Source organism: Puntigrus tetrazona, chromosome 6, assembly GCF_018831695.1.
Source record: "Puntigrus tetrazona isolate hp1 chromosome 6, ASM1883169v1, whole genome shotgun sequence".
Classification (NCBI taxonomy): Eukaryota; Metazoa; Chordata; class Actinopteri; order Cypriniformes; family Cyprinidae; genus Puntigrus; species Puntigrus tetrazona.
In genome coordinates this window covers 9,540,337-9,559,001 of record NC_056704.1, presented here as the reverse complement: position 1 = coordinate 9,559,001, position 18,665 = coordinate 9,540,337, and the positions used below count along the sequence as shown (strand labels likewise).

The following is an 18,665-nucleotide window of genomic DNA, read 5'->3' as shown; positions in this document are numbered from 1 at the left end:
GATTCTGATGCTGATTTTAAGCAAAATACATGTATTTATAACTCACCCTGCTTGATGTATGAGTGTTCCTTTGCTGGTGGGGCTGGCAGGTGCTGATTGGGTTAGAGATCCTGAGTCCAGAATCCTCTGTGTACGAGCATTCATGGTGGCCTGATGTGATAAGCAGTGGTACAAGACAGTTTCATAAAAAAATGTAGAAGTAAAACTATATTACACCATCTACTGTACCTGTATTAACAGTGACTATAGTGCCATTTAAAAGTTTTTTAGAGACAGAAAAACCGGATGGTGGCCCTGTGGTATTTTAAGTGAAATGTAGCAAAAGTTAAGATATGCAATATAGAGAATGCATCTCTGACTGAGCTGCAAAAGTAACAGCAAAACTCTCTTCTTCATAACTATAATCACAGCCTAAAAGCGTAAAATCTGAAATTGTACCGTTATAAAACACAGAAAGTTGACTTATCTGTTTCATCTAAATCTAGTTAACAATGCCATCTCTCTCACTGCCATCTGGAGAGATGGTGTAATCTGATTTATATAAAACCTGCTGGGAAGCAAAGAGAGGTAGATTCATCATGATTGAGTAGATGGAAAATAAGTTATTCTGTGTTTGTGCTGCAGATCAAACACTAAAATGACTGTGTTGGTTTCCCACAGATTCATTAAGTAAACAAAATAGATATGAATATTGAAAGACATGATATGGATTACTAAAATGTAAACAATAATCAGTGAGGGGGACTGGAGGATAGAAAGTAACCAAATAAATTGTATATAAATAAATACATTTATGTTCTTAATTTCAACCCCCATAAAAGAGAGACGCTAGCTATGTAGCAAAACCTAGCGATTTGCATTGCTACAAGACTGAGTGTCCACTGACATTAAGCACTGCAGTGGTTTAAGGGTGTCTACATTAAAAATGTCAAAGCAAATCTTCCATATGTTCTGTAATTCAAGTCCTCACTAGCATTGGGTTTGATGCTACCATGTTAATATACTAGCGGCAAGAAAAAAAGATAATTCCTTAACACATAAAAAAATTGCAATATGTTATTTTATTACACATTTTAAATAATTTTATTACTAAATTAAGGGAAAATGCATTTCTGCTTCCTTTTTTTTCTTCTTATTTTGATAATTAAGATGCTTACTTTTTAGTAAAGCCATGCCTCATGGGCATATCTATGATGCCCTAAAATTATATTTCTTCTTAAAACATTTTGCACAAACACATAATTTAGGTTTGCTGCTATGTTTCTACTCTAAATCCAAATCTGTTTAATTATTTAAATGCAAGATCTAATGTAGGAGGATAAAAGAGGTGGCATGGGGGTCGAGCACCATTAAACAACACCATACTTGCACACTGTTAATAAATTATGGAAATACATGCTCATCTTATCTGATTCTCATGTGACATTGACGGGGTTTAATGGTTAAGGGTCTTTTCCCCCCAGAAATTATTTTGGTATTTTTAATGCACAAAACATATATTTTAATGAAAGTTAAATAAATTAGATTTTTATTTGGAAAATAAATGGGTTTTAATACTACACTTAAACCACTAAACCAAACTTTTATTCCTGAATACATTTACATTTCTGCGTATGATATGAGGATAGTTTTTCTCAAATGAAATGTTTAAATGCTCATGAAGTGACGCTCAGAGCAGCTGTGAGGCCTAAAATAATGGCACTGAAGTGTAAATATGAAAATCAGATAATTAAAGTTATTCTATATTTCCTAAACGGTATGCAATTGGTATGTTTGAATGATTTCTAGTAGATTGAAGGATAAGAAGATGCAATTTTGTATTGCAGTAGTATATCACTCTCAGTGGTGGTGTATTGCCTTCTTCATACTTTAAAAAGATCAATTTTCCTTTCATCAGTGATGCCATACTGTACTTTTGGTGTTAGTATGAGTAACCTAGAACATAAGTTAGAACATAACAGGTTCTGATAGAGGGTGTGTGTGTGTGTTATTTTGCACTGACTGACTCAGCAGGTCTATCTGAGTATCACAGCACAAATGTCAGCATGACAAATTGGCACTCATTGTCACCTGCTGCTTAGGAACTTAAGAAAGGTCAAAGACAAAACAAGCTTGATTATTGAAAATTTAAACAACCTTTGAAAGTTCTGCAAGGTTACTTATGTAGCTGATACTGGTAACAGGTTAAAACTAATAACTTTAAAACTCTGACTCAAAAAATGAAATTTCATTGTTAGTTATTTGGCTGCAATCAGGCTCAAGCTGATGTAGACATGATGCAGACATGATGCAAGCTGACCTGAGAGAACAAGCAACAATGTCTGATACTCTGACTACTCTCCTCTCTGCAGTTTGAACTCTGTAATAGGAGATTATAACAACAATCAGACTTCAGCTAAAAACCATAGCTCAGTATGGCGTGAAAAGATTTTTGTAAAGTGAAAAAGTGAATCAGCCTGCACTATTTCCCAGGGTCTTCAAACTGTCAGTTTGATTGGATGATATCAAACTGAGAATAATGTTATGACACATATTAATTTTGAGAACCACATAGGAACCCACTTCTAAGCAAATTCTAAGTGTTGATTTCGCAAAATCATGAATATGGATTCAAAAAGTAAATGTTATATTTAAAATTTATACAAACTTACATTACAAAACCAAAAAAGTGGCCATGTAAAGTTTGCCACTGTTTTGCTAAATGTCTGGAAACACTTGAGCAATGTAATTTGGAAGAAGCGCTTTGACAGTGTAGTTTACTAGCTAGTCATAATTTGTAGTTAAAACACTTTGAGCAAATAAGTTATCAAGGCATCCAGGGAAAAAAGCTAACTACAGTAAAATTCAGATCTGCTAGTTTAGTACACACAGCAAATTACAATTAGAATGTTACAGTATCAAACTTCTGATTTACATTCACTGGTATAAAAGCAAGACTTAAAGGATTGAAAAAATCAAATATATAGCACTGAACATTAAATGAACAGAATATTCATGTGAAACTTTTTTAATTGATAGGACATGGGAGAGGGAACTGGAAACAACTAACCAGAATAAATGTTCCTCAGCATTCATAATAAGCTACACAGAATGCAAAAAGGTGTGCCCGCCACATTGCATAGTGTTAAAAAAAGAAAAAGATATACTGCTTGATCTTGGTTAAAGTCAGGCTGCCATATTTAGAAAACAGCAAATGAAAATGTAAAGATAGCAGTGTTTCTAGTTTTATCTAGCTACACCGACACAGTGCAGCATACAGAGATGTAAGTCGGGAGTGGAATAGTGTAGTGGTCTTTGTGCTCATGCTAAATCTAGCAAAATGTTACGCGCTAACACGGTGCAACATGAGGGTAGGGACAAGCTGGCCATATGCGAGGAGTCTCAAAGGAAGAAGAAGGTACTGACACAGCTTGCACAGCAAATACCTCAGACACAGAAGTCAGCGGTGGTTGTTACCTTCTTAAGCTCTCAGAGCGACTGCTCATATTACCAGGCCACAGAGAAACATTTTTTTTAATTGCATTTGCTTAATAACAAACAGAGCTGAAAGTGTAAAGTTTAATATCAGGACACGTCTAAGACTCAGATGTAATATGTGGACCTGAGGGTACCACTACTGCTACATTTGCAAAATGCATTTGTAGTTACTGATCGCTAAGTAACGCTTTCAACAGTGACGTAATTTCACCAGTTCTCAGGTAAATGTATTAAAAGTGCCTTTTCGCAAGTAGCTCTCAACTTCACCTCGCCAATGGTCTAGATCTGACAGATAAGCAAAGAACTCATAATTCTCCCATCCAAAGTAATCTACCTTTTTCTATCATAAGGTCACACTTCTTTAAATGCATAATGATCTCCTGTAAAACCATAAAAAAATAAAAATAAAAAGGTGGGATGAGTTGACTGAGCTTATCATGTAACGAACCCAGAATATTTCTTTAAGAAAGTTTCTGACAATGTTCTAGTCTATAACACTTGTAGAACAACATGTTCTGGAACTGTAACACTTACTGTACACATTAAGTAACACCTAAATACAAACATATAGATATAAGAAGCAGCAGCAGATGGAAATATGTGATTGTGATATGTGATGCGATTAGGCTCCCAGGAATGTCTGTACCTTGTATGCGATGCTGTTGAGAACCTTCATGGCCAGATCAGAGACATCTGGAAATGGATCAGCTGCAAGATGCAGTAGCACCCTCCAAATCTGAGTATATACACTGTTAAAAGACACTCCTGAAAAGATAAATCACATTAAGACATTTTGTTAGTTTTTTTTTTTTTTTTTAAAAAAGAGGCATAATGCATTCAGATCCTTCCTAAGACATTTTTCTCCATAAAGGTAGTGCTGAGGTACCTCGATACAGTGACACTATCAAAATACAGTATTACTTTTTATATGGTACTGAAAGATTAACATTTTCATATACAATGACAGTTAAATTGTACTTATAAGTACATAAACGTTTCACTACACTACGAATAAAAAAATCCCAAAACAAAAGGAACATTACGCTACTTTTATTAAAGCAGCATCAATATGAATTTTGCAGGAATCAACAGATACTCTTTTATTCAATCACAGCAGTTTTCACAAGACAGTTTAAGGTCGGTTGTTTATGATTTTGTCAATACATCCAATAAAAGAAACAGATGAAACTGAATATCCAGTACAGTCATTAAGGTCACTAATTACTTCACCTCCCTGCTTCAATAAAAACAAGACTATCGATTGACACAATAAAAATAAGCAAATCTCATCCATCTTTTATTAGAAGCTGTCATTACTGTTATCAGGATGCCATTGACTGGTCTGGAAATTATGTGAATTCAGAAGCAGGAAACAGCTGTGGTAACACGTTGATTTCAATCTGACATTTTCTCTCCTGTCCCTGGAGTGAACCGGCAACCGCAGCTGACATTATCGTTTTTTTGTGGGGTTTTTTTCCTCCCACTTCTCATGCATTTTCATTCTGTCATTTTCTGCAGAATGCCACCCTCATTTCTGTCACTATAGTTCATCCTGCTCTGCACTATTCAGGTGAACAAGACACATTCCTTCAATTACGTAGTGGTGCCATTCTCACCTCATCATGAGACTGGTGCAATTGCCATGTTTTGATGTATGCATAAGGGTGTGCGAACATCAAGAGCCCACCAGTCAGATAAGCGTATTTTGTGATGCAGAAAGAGTGCTTTCCCTGTGGTGCTGAGGAGAGTGGAGCTCTCATCATTGGCATGCACATTGTGTCTGCCATCTTAACACACGCACAATCCAAAGCACTTCATGAACACGCTCTCCAGAGACACCTCCTCCAACTCTCTCTCAACTTGTGCACTTTTCTTTATTCACACAAAAACAGCAGGTAAAGGAAAGCAGATGAACATTGATCTGAAAGCTAATAAACTGTTTGCTGATCTTAAAGCCATTTCACCTGAAATCAGTAGTAACTTTTGATGAACCAAAAATAAATCTAATTAAAATTTAGCAGCTACGAGAAATGAACAACTGCCAAATAATCAGCTGTTAAAGTATAATATGGGAAAAGGCGGGGCTCTACCGTATTCCTTTATTTTTATTGGCTGAAGTAAACAGAGCCATAATTCTTCACAGATGGTCATGAAATATTCAGCAGGACTGCAGTGGTGTGCTGTTAAAACCTGCCACGGTTTCAGAAAACACTAAGAAATGGACCCATTAGGAAGTTAGAGGTTTATAACACTGACAAAATATTTCACTAACCAAAGCAGATCAGTGTATTATGATATTATTCCAGTGCTTAACATACTTCTCCAGGGAACGTTAAAAGCTTTCACTCATTTTCCATGCATCAGCACCGGAGAAATGTGGATATGAGCAAAATGATACAAGTAGACTATTGACCAGTTACTAGTTGCTTCTAATAAACTACATGTGCTGATTGATACAGAAATGCTCCATAACTCATCCAGTCATCCATGAGTAACATATTGTAACCATTTTATTTACAATACATTCAGTTTCAGCAAAAATACTAATGTACAACTAATGCAATATAAAGTAATACATAAAATGGGAATGGTAGATTCAAACAAATGTGTGCAATGCAATCTCAATTTACAGGGCAATATGCTCCCTGGTTGTTAACCCTGCTTACTAGGAGAACCTTTGAAAAGAAGTCACTGCAAAACTATCTGTCTACTGTACCAATTTTTTTTTTTGGCCAACTGGAAATATTAAATATCCACTGGACAATGGCTACAAGTACTATTAGTATATAAAAAGGAACACAGATTGTGATTTTCAATCACAAATGACCTGAACTGAAACAAATCACCACTGCTTGTGTAAATATTTACAAGCCCAGACAAACAAATGTGTGCAAATACATACACTGGCACCCAAATGTCTGAGATCAGCATTTTTTAAAAGAAGTTTCTAATGCTCATAATGGCTGTATTTTTTGAAATATTACTGTAATTTATTTATTTAGTTAGTTATGTTAATACACTTTAAAATCTAATTCATGTGAAGCAAAGCCGAATTTTCAGCATCATTACGCCAGGCTTCAGTGTCACATGACCCTTTAGAAATCATTCTAATATGCTGATTTATAATCAATAGTGGAAGCAGCTGTGCTGCTTAATATTTTTTGGAACCTGTGGTATTTTTTTTTAATACATTGATAGATACATTTAAAAAGAACAGTGTTTTTTAACATATAAATGTTGTTACAATACACACTACTATTCAAAGGATTGTGGTCAGCAGTTTCTTTCTTTCTCCATCCATCCACCTTCTTCTGCTTATCCAGGGCTGGGTCGCAGGGGCAGCAGGGAAGCCCAGGCTTCCCTTTCCCCAGACACTTCCTTCAGCTTTTCCAAGGTAACACAGAGGCATTCCCAGGCCAGATGAGAGCCCTAGTTCCAGCGTGTCTTAGGTCTTCCCCCAGGGCCTCTTCCCGGTGGGACATGCCTGGAACACTTTCCCCAGTGAGGTATTCCCGGAACAGATGCTTGAGCCACCTCAGCTAGCCTCTCTCAATGTGGAGGAGCAATGGGTCTACTATGAGCACATCCCGAATGACCGAGCTCCTCACGATATCTCTAAGAAGCGTCTAGCCACCTTGCGGAGGAAAGCCATTTTGGCCGCCTGTATCTGGGATCTCATACTTTCAGTCATGATCCAAATTCTCACCCCAGTCACTTCACACTTGGCTGCAAACCACTCCAGTGACCGCAGTAGGTCCTGGTTTAATGGAACCAATGAAACAACGTAATCTGCAAAAACCAGAGACAAGATCCCATGGTACCCTAACCAGTCCCCCTCCGGCCTCTGGCTATGCCCCTAGATATTCTGTCCGTAAAGATAATGAACAGGAAAGGAGGGCAGCCCTGCAGGAGGACACATACCGGGAAACAAGTGTGACTTACTGCCGGCAATGCAAACCAAGCTCCAGGCATAGAGGCAAAGGACAGCCCTTAGTAAAAGGCACAGGACACCATACCCCCAAAGCACCATGCACAGGACAGCGTGAGGGACACGGTCAAATGCCTTCTCCAAATCCACGAAGCACATGTGGACTGGTTGATCAAACTCCCATGAACCCTCCAATACCATGAAAAAGGTATAGAGCTGGTCCAGTGTTCCATGATCAGGACAAAAACTGCATTGTTCCTTCTGGATCCGAGGTTTGACTATCCTACCAGACCAGAGTTTTTGCCTCCATAAGCACCCAGGCTGCAGTCTGCTTGGCTCACTGGTACCTATCAGCTGCCTCAGGAGTCCCACACCAGACAGGCTCGATAGGACTCCTTCTTCAGCTTCACGGCATCCCTTACTTCCGGTGTCAAGGGTTCCAGACAGCCTCATCCACAATGAAGATAGTCAGAGAACATAGTCTGCCTTGACTCAATGTCTCCAACCTCCTAGGGATCTGATCAAAACTCTGCTGAAGGAAGGACTATGCCAAACGTTCCCAACAGACTCTCACAGTACGTTTGGGCTTGCAGAGTCTGTCCAGCTTCCTCCCTCGCCAACGGATCCTACTCACCACAAAGTGGTGTTCAGTTGATAGCTCTGCCCCTCTCTACCTGAGAGTACAAGACATATGGCAGGAGATCAGATGAAACAACCACAAAGTCAATCATCGACCCCCATGTGTACTGATGAACACCCTTAGTAGTGTATCAGTACATAATGTGTCCAGATAAAAAAAAAAAAATAATAATTTCATAAAAATTTGATGCAGTTTTCCATGCCAGATACATAAACCTAGAGAAGAATAAATGTAAACTATCTACTGATGTTTATTGCACAAATGTGTCCAATTCTAAAATAAAAAAACTATTTATATTCCTTACAGTTCTATCCAGCACTGGATATTTTTCCTTAAATTTTCTGATATATTCTTTACTGTGAACTGAAGACTGAACATTAATATTCATGTGGCACCCCTAGTCAAAATATTTGACCTTTTATACGTTGTTGTCAAATACTCTGCAACTTTACTTCAAGCAAACACCTGCTATAAAAGACACTACAAATCCATCAGTAATCGTGGTAAGTGAGGTGCTTTAAACTCTGGACTCTGCTGTGTTAGCACTGTTAGTTTCCTCCATTGCCTGCCTACTGATTTCTGTATGCAAATCACAGACACTCTTGGAGGTTAAATAAGGAGTGCAGAAACAGCTACATACTCTAAATTAATTAGTTACAGATTATATAAAACCGAAGAGGGGATTAGGAGGAGGATATGAGGAAAGGATTGGTTGACAGGAGGTCAGAGGAGAAAGATGAAATGAAGAGGTACTGCAAGGTGCTGGTGTTACTCAGAGGTGTGAAGAGAAATAAAGAATATGAAGAAAACTAAAAATGACAACAGCCACGAAAGTCAGAAAAAGAAGAGTTGAGAAAAAACTGCCATGACTGAATAAGACAGAGAGAAGTGAAATGGGTTTGAAGATGAAGAGATGTAAACAGTCTGAATGTGCAGATTGAAATGCCTTCAGAAGCAGAAATTTGTGAAAATGTTGATAAATTGGATTTAATGCTGATAAGGCATGTATAGCTATTGCGTCACAAATACACTATCCATTCATGAGTCTCTCATACGATTTACTCGAGTAAATCTATTTGTTTGATGCAAAAAGAGCTGCTGCCTGTACATACCATTAATAATTCATTTATGAAGTCCCATTTTAGTTAGCATGCTGACATAGAAGGCAGATGTCTATGTATGCAATTGGCAGTTCACTGGGTTTAGCAACAAAGACTCAGTCTCACCATACAAGGACAGAAATAACAATGAAGAATCTGAAACTGAAACCAAGGAGACGACCAGAGAAAAACATAAACCTGAGATAAAAATAGAGGAGAAAAAAAAAAAACACTTATAGAAGGTTTGACTGATGAGACTAAATTCTAAATTAGCACAATTTAGAGTATATATATATAGAAATAGGACTAAAATAAAAATTCTGCTAAAGAGAGATTTAGAGTTTTCTAGTCTCTTGATTTAACCATTTATCAGCTCTGCCTGCAGAAGGCCATAAAAGAAGGTTAAGGATCCAGCATTTCTGTATCTCTGATTCTTAGCCTTCCTTCTTAATTCTCACAGGAACAAATGGCAAGCATGAAAAATAATTCAGTTTATGAGTTCAGTACATGAAAAACTGTATCAGTTCATATGAAAATGTACATTCAGCCATCTTTATTCAATATCAGGCTGTTCCTTTTCCATGAATTTAAAGAGAAAAACTGTAATGTAACCAAAGGAAAACAAAATAATTATTTATTAGCATACCATACCTTTGTAAGTAAACTTTTATGTTTTTCTGTTACTTGTAAAAATACAGAAATAACTTTTGCTAAATGCACAAGCTGCTGTTTTATAATATGATACAAAAATGACACAGATGAAGTGTCATGTTTACTCAACAACAACCAACAAAATCATTAAATGTAGTGTAGCACAGCTTCCCCTTTGCTTTGTCCAAGAGTAGTAGTTTACTGATTATGTTCATGCAGCAGTTGGGTGTTTTGAAGCAATGTCCAGTCCTTATTTAATGAAGTGAAAGGCTTTGTAGCTTTGGGCAGCTCTCAAACAATCACTGAATATGAGAACGTAAGTTGTGCTTTGAAGCCAAATACATGCTGAAATGAATAATTTACTGAATTCTGGACATAAGACTACTTTCTCCACCATCTCTGATGTAATCGGCTGAGTTTTCTCAGCATTAGTACTGCTTTGAACTGACAGCTTTAATACATTTGCTTACAAGATCTGTGCACTTTCCAGAAATGTACAAGATTAAATTGCAAACAAAAGAGAGGAAACAATGTTGTCCTCCTTGTCCAAAACCCTTTTTTGCTTGTATATATGTATTATAGTTAAATGCACTGCCCTGATCCTTGACTACTTTTTTTCATGGAAAAGAAAAGTCTGGGCTCTTTTATGTTTATTTGGATGAAGAAAATCATACAGTTCTGGAAAGACATCAGGATGAGCAAATGATGACCATTTTTTGATGACTGGGGGAAAAGGTTAATAATTGTGGATGTAGACATATACTGTGATGCAGGCATCAAAACTGACTTCAGGCAGTTTGCTTTAAATATAGAGTTAATGTGAAATGGAAAGTGTGTCAGAAATTATGGTTGCATATCTATTATGGGCCTGCAATATGTGCAGTTCATGTTGACCTGTTAAAATCAGCCATCAGGTCAAAATTATAGTGAGATTAATAAAATATAGATGAAGAGTGTTATCAAAAGTGGTGTGTCCAGGGCCTAAAATTAACACTTCCCAAGCACCAAATGGGATTAAAAAACCCCAGCTTGAGTGCAGTGGCGTAACTGTTCTTAAAGCGTGTCGAGGACTGGGGAGTAGCCGGTGTGAAGTTGTCATGGCACTCACTGTGCTCTTAATACAGTGGGTTGATTTACCTTTACTGGATGCACTATAAATGTTGCAAGCAGCAGGAAATGTGTATGCATAAATTCATTTGTACAGAACATCAGACTTTAAGTGGCAGCAGCTTTACTTTGAGATATAAAAATTCTAGTTTTTCAAAGTTAAAAAAAATATTATATTACACTTTAGATTATTATACATTTAAAGTTATTTATCACAATATATTTTCAGAAATTAAGTTTGAGAACATTCAGATGAACAAAAAAAGATCTAAATAAATTCTTAAATATTTTAAATGCAACAGGAGCACTGTTGACATGGTGGTGCACATATAGATTAATATGTTTTAAACTCAACAGACAACACACCTATAGTTTTGATGTAAAAATTTACATTTAATAAATGCTGTATTAGAAAAATGCAGTGCTTCATTCTGCAGTAAAGTTGAACTCTTTTGTTAAAAGTTTTGATCTGAGTAGTTAAATTGCATTGGAGAAAAAAAGTGTCAAATCGATTATGAAATACTGTAAAGCTTATAGTTTTCTTTCTTCTCCATGTTTAAGCTAAAATAAATGTTTAATAATTGAGAGTTATAGATTTTTTCACACACCTTAAGGTCCACACCTTATCAACATAGACATAACACCACAGTTACATTTATTCCTGCAGGTTTTCTAAATAAAGATCCTGTTAGTGTAAAATCACTACAAATTTGTAATATCTTGAATTCATTACATGTAAAGTAAAATATTTCAATATTTTTTTTGTCAAAAATCTAGAATCTCTAATATTTACATTTGATTTTGATTTAATGACCATACCTACAGTATAAATGATGGGTATTTCTTGTTCTTTGAAACCACAATAATGAGGAAGACTGCTGACTTGGCAACGGTGCAGAAGACAATAATTGACACCCTCCACAAAAAGGGTAAGTCACAGAAGGTCATTAATAAAAGGGGTGGCTCTTCACAGAGTGTTGTATCCAAGCATATTCATTTACAAAGTTGACCGGAAGGAAGACACCGGGTAGAAAAGGTGCACAAGCAACAGGGACGATCGCAAACACGGAGTGGACATGAAGCTGGAGTCAATTCATCAAGAGTCACCATGCTTAGACATCTTCAGAAAAAGACTCATCTGAGTCTTGTGCCTAATGTCCTTAATTTAAGCTGTGTACTGTAATTTATTTGTAAGCAAGTACAAATCCAGAGTTCAAAATGTGTTTATGAAACACACGTGACTGAAATTATATTACATTCCAATCTCCCTCCATAACAGAAATAATACTTTGGACCGTTTGATGTGATATGAGCTAACCGTTCATTAGATTTAACGACTATTGGTAGATTTATTGCAATGTTTTTTCCTTGGTTGGTCAGAACAAAGTGTTAGACTTGTTAACTACTCGTTCAGATGACACTATCTGTAAAAAAATGTAATAAAATCTGTGCTTAAGAGTCGTGCGGTACACAACCCACACAAGGAAGACAATGCCACAACTAAGTTTCAGATTTCAAATAGAGATGGAGACAAAGAGGCAACATGTACAGGCTGCAGCTTTAAGGTAGCGTTTGGTCATTTTCAAATGAAGCTGAAGCAGGTCTTCTGTATGATTGTTGCTAAAGCATAGTCTTACCAATGAGAGAATTCAAGGAAGAATATGAGCTGACTCTCCTCATCTTGTCAATGGTTTCAAAGGAGAGGAGGTATTCATCATTATCAGGGCTGCCCAGAGTACTGCTGGCACTGCTGCTGGTGCTCAGGTTCCCTGGAGAGAAGGCTGCTGGACCACCTATAACACAGAAAAATACACACTGTTAGAAGTAGGGGTGGGTAATATGGCCACAATATCACAATACAAAAAAATATTTTTCTCTTATAAAAGTACAATATGATTCGCAGTTAAGCAGCATTATTTTATAACAAGCTCACTGATCTTGTGAACGCTGAAAGATTCAGAAAATTTTGTACTAGAGATTTCAGGCTTAATGTTGAGTTGAGTTTGACTCACCCTCCTCATTGAGATTGAGGTTCTGAAGACTCTTATTGAGGGTTCGAGCAGTGGTGGCAGCTCTTAGGTTTGTATAAGAGTTCACCGATCGTAACCGAGGGATGGCAGGACTGTCCCTACCTGGGGTAACGTTTCCTGTCTCTACACACACACACACACACACACACACACACACACACACACACACAAATCAATGCAGCTGAAACATTAGATACACCATGGACCATGACTAGTTTAAGATAGATCGATAGATAGATAGATAGATAGATACACTGAGCAGTGCACATTACTGTAAGCTGCATGTTAGTATTACATTCAAAAATGACCCTTCATGTATTGCTGCTGTTTAAACTATAAGTCACTAAGAAATAAAGCAGTTATAAATAATTACCTGTGGAATTTGCAGGGGAGGGTACGGCATAGTTTTTCTCTTCCTCTATGAACTGCAGAGCCACCGTACAGAAATTACTCTCATACTGTACGACCAGGTGACTAAGAGCAACAACCAGCTCCTAAAGATGAAACAAACAAACAAAACAGGTTATTGAATGTAAAGCAAGTAACAGCATGTCATCACGAGCCAATGCAGGCCAGTACATATCAACATGGACCAGTTAGGTAATAGTCAGTAATAGTAATAGTCCCAACAGATCAACATGAGTTAATATAAGTAATCAAGAGCCAGTTTCAATTACTTTTAATTTTGCTCTCACTAGCTTTTCTCTAAAAGGTCCTGCGATATGGCAAATTAAGTGTCCATGTAGTAGCTGTTCAGTATCATAGTAAAATAATGACATATATTCATGTATGTAATAATTAGAATGACCATAAATATAAAAAAGTTTTTAAATGTCTATATTAACTACAACAATACAAAAGTGATGACTGGTAATCAACAGCAGTAAACATGAATCAGTACAGGTGAAAAAAGTCAATAAAGAAAGATATATCTAAATAGGAAAACAACAAAAACAACAACAGAATTAAAGCTGTATGCAGCGATGAAAGGGCCCTCACCGCCACTGCTGACCATAGGAAAACAGCAAACAATTGACAATGTGCTTTTAAACGGTCATTTCCGCTTGCAGATCACTGTTACCATATTTTAGTGAGAACAACAAGCCAAAAGTGTAAACGTGGAAGAAATGAAAGTCAGAAGATTGCAGATCATATTAATTTTGTGTTAGCAATATTTATTAGCATTATTTTGTGTTTCACAATACATGAATTACAGTTATGAGTAACAGTAAAATGTTGCAAAGAAGTTTTTCTTACGGTTGAAATACGATTTACATCTTTTTTTAATATATTTATTAGTGCTGTCAATATTAAGGCATTAGAGCATGTGATTAATAAAAAAAAAAATCATTATTATTTTTGTAATGCAAATGAATCGCTTGGTAAGATTCGATCCCAAATTCTTGCTGTCATGGCGGCACGGAAGGTTATCTGTGTGTGTTGCCAGCGTCATGGTTTTCATGAGTTTTTTTGAGGTTACTTTCAAAATGTACCACAGCCATACATAAACAAATAAAAATATAAATAGATTCTTTTACTAATGTGCCTTATACATTCAGAATGTATACCTGGCAAATGAAGATCGAAGAGGTTGTGACAAAAGGCTATAAATAGCATGCTTTAACAGTAAACAACCAAATTCCACATGTGATCACAAAAGAAAGTTATTACAAACACTCAATGGTGGTTTAAAGTGACTTTTGAGTATTAAGTATTGAGTATTGAGTATTAGGTTAGCTATAATGCAGCTGCAGTTCTTCTTCATAATGCATTTTGTCATAACACAATGGTAAGGTCGCAGAAAATGTTTTGTTGTATTTATTTAGAAATGTTTACTGGGATGTACTGGGATGTTGGGTAAATGTTGTAAGGACTGTGTAAAGACTGATAATGGCTGAATGAAAATATGATGAAAATATGAAAAAAAATAATAAGGAGTATATGGTGGGGGTGTGAAAAGTTCTGTTTCCTTAAACAAGTTTAATGCATTTCTTTATTTAACACATTTACAGATAAACCATAGAATGTAAATTTGTGATTAATTACAGTCCCCAATGAAATCATTTTTTTTAATAGATAGACAGTACTAATATTTGTATATTACTATTATTAATAACTTGGATGTGAATATAATTATAAACGTAAATACATGTAAATATTTTCAAAATATATGCTGTATCCGTGTGCTTTTAAATATACATAATAAATATACACTGTTCACACACATATCTAGATTAGGATTTGAGTGTAAAATTACCAGCCAATCAAAGCAGTGAATGTTTACTTTAATTACTAAAAGGTAATTGAGTGTGTTTCACAAAAAGAAAAAAAATTGTATGGAATTTGTATAATTTTTACAAACATTAGACATTAGACCCCTTTGCAACTTCATTAAAGTGCACTAATTATGTAATTGTATTATGAGGTTGCACGCTCAGTGCAGTCCATTGCAGCTCAACCTTGCAACTAAAAACTTAAATGTAAAAAGCATCCACTGCTAATGTCTTGTGTCAAACAACACAGAAACACTTTGAGGGGTCTTCCTGGGGTATTTTTTTTATATTAGACAGGTGGTCATGTTTTGGCTTATTGTGTAATTTTCAATTAAATACAACTTGTCCCAAATTGTTGTTAATATACATAATGACTTCACCCTAGGCTAAACGATGCAAGCTCAGTAATAGTCATGGTTCACTGTATTGGCCATACTCTGATGTTAATACTAAATCTGGAAATAAGGTAGCCCTTATGTATCATCAAGGCAAAATAAAGCTATTTCTGGATCTACACACACATACACTTCAACACCTGAAGCACAAGGAACATGTGGCAGGGGATACAGGGGACAGGGGATGCAGCTAAGCCTGACAAAAATGATTATACTCGGCACATGTGTTGAATGACTTCTTGGCCCTGTTGCACAGAATGCTCTTAACAACACTTGGAAAGATGTCTGCTCTATGTCTGTCCAAGGCAAAATAACTGCATTAGAGGTTGATTAATGTAAAGCCACACAACCTGGAAAGATCATCAGATGCTCAGGGACAGTGCAGTCCAACTTACCAATGTCCCCAGAGTGATCTTCAACATTCATCTGTCTCAGTATTCTTTAAAGTGATAAACATCACATGTGTGTAAAAAGAAAATAATGCCTTGCCCTAATAACTTTTGCCCCACGGCACTTACATACATACTTATGAAGTTCTCTGAGAGGATTTAAAAAAAACCCACAATCAGTTTTCCTCCATATTCCACACCATATACATTCCCCTCCAAAAGTATTGGGACAGTGAGGCCAATTCCTTGCTGTAGACTAAAAACATTTGGGTTTGACGTCAAAAGATGAATATCAGATGTTGCATTACAAATTGATAAAAGGTTAAACACAGATATGAGTGGTTTGCATCTTCTGGTGTAGCCTCTGTACTCTTTCTTCCTCATCACATTCCAAATGGTTGAAATGGCTATGGCCAATGTGTGTGCAACGGCTCTGATTATTTTTCCTTCTTCTCTCAGCTTCACAATTGCTTGTTTTACACCCATGGACAACTATCTGGTTTTCATGTTGGTTAAATCTCTTAACTATGTAGCAGTTTGAACAAGCAAAACCCAAATCTAAGACATTCAGTGCCAGTTACTGTTAATACACCTGTCAATCACATGTTCCAATTTGCTCACATAAAAAATTGGTGGGTTTAAACAAGTGATATCTTGTAAGTTGTGTGTCAGCTACCAGGAAATAAAAGCTGGCAATTAAATCTCTTGTCTAATATTCATCTTTTGATGTCAAAACCAAATGTTTTCAGTCAATAGCAAAAATAAAGGAATTGGCCTCACTGTGCCAATAATTAAATTTTTTTGTATGTAATTACTAGTGGATGTGCTATACTTTTATTACTGAGAAAGTGAATAAATATTTTATATGTAGAATGATTATGCTGCTTGAATATGGTGAATCACTACACCAAGGAGACCAGAGGAAAACAGGGAATAAAGTCCAGTACCCGATTAAAAATAACCTAACAAATCAATCAAATTAAGTTCACACAATTTTACTAATTTGTGCACACTTATTATATTTATATACCATTATACAGCCTTTAATGTCAATCATGTGTCAAATCGATCCACCATGGCAAACAAAGTTTACATTTTGATAAAATATCTTTGGATATCTATTGTCTTTGGACAATAATTGAATATAATTGTATTTCTATTGGTCAGTATTAGAAGAGCTTAGAACAAGTCTTCCAGCATAAGTTGCCAAAGTGACTAAGATTTATCTAGGCATATGTTAAATTTGATTTAAAATGTTTTATGAAACAGGCTTTGAGGCATTAAAAGTGATCATATTTTCTCCATTGCATCATACTGCATTGAATCGCATTGTGTCGAATCAAATTTAAATCGTATCGCACTGCATCGCAATGGGGTGAATTGTATCGCATTACAAGCTTCTTCATATGTATCTTTAATATATCATATCGCTGGCAATGCATTGAGATGTGTATCATATCGGCCCGAGTCATGAGATGCACATCCCTAGAGCAGAATGTTGAAAATCCAATAAACTTGCCTTTCTCACAATGGGACTTCCATCATTAATGAGCTGTGCTAGCATCATGGCCACATTATGATCAATGGTGGTAGAATGATCGGTTCTCTCAGCAGAATTCCCCACAAATGTACCCAATGCAAACACAGCTGCACACCGCACCTGCCAAAGAGACCAACACAGAGCATAAATTAACCACATAACAGCCTTGATCAGGGATATTGTAAGAAGGTAGCGCTCTTTTCTGAGAATATATTAAAGATAATAAATTGAGGTACATAACCTAGGTCAGTAATAGCCTTGGGAGTACACAGAAAAACAGAGAAAACTAGACATTTATGTAAGGTTTGTAATACATTATAACAGGTTTTTTTCCCAGAATAAGATCTGAATTGGCAAGGCACTGTAAATGTAAACATTAGAAATACTTGAATATATATATAAGAATTAGACTAGCCAAAGTTCAGAACCTCTGGTATAGGATCAGACAGAAGACTGTAGAGCTTCTCATGGGCACTGTCTCGAACTCCGCACCAGCGTGCAGAATCAAAATTCTGCCAGATTAAATCCCAAACAGATTGCCACCCACTGCCTCAGAAGAGGATGAGGGTCATTGAGCTGCTCCAGACAGATTGCAATCAGGTTACCCTGCAGACAGGCCTCCTGATGAAAAGAAAGGACAATATTTTTATTTATTTATATTTTTGAAGATTATTCTATTCATCATTTTTCTTGACGTAAAAATGCCATTTGTAAAATCTATGGGTCTAGCTTCTGGTCCCATCAACATCCAGCTATTTTTAGCTGTACAAAACAGTTTGTTTTGCTGCTTTATATTTAAAATTGGTGTCTTATGTTATTTTACTCTATCTTATGAATGATGAAAACACTGCTTTGTAGTGCAAACAGTTTTAACGTTTACTGAACTTACTTATTCTCCTCATTTTTTACTTCTAGTGTCTAATGACCCAGAAAACAACCATAGGCTTACTTCTGTGTTGAAGAAGAAGGTGGATAAGTTCTAATAATAATGCAAAACGATAACATGACGTTTAAAACATCCTATAATACTCATATTTACTTTTCAAGTTTGTCTGTAAACCCTATGGCAAGCTAATTGAAGGCACTATACAAATCTTTGTCTGAGATTTTCAAAGTCTGTGACAAAATCCACAGA

General features: G+C 36.2%; 1 pseudogene; it reads right to left on the bottom strand.

The window, feature by feature from the left end:
* Nucleotides 1-18,665, bottom strand: part of LOC122346817 — a 128,728-nt pseudogene that overhangs the window by 18,697 nt on the left and 91,366 nt on the right.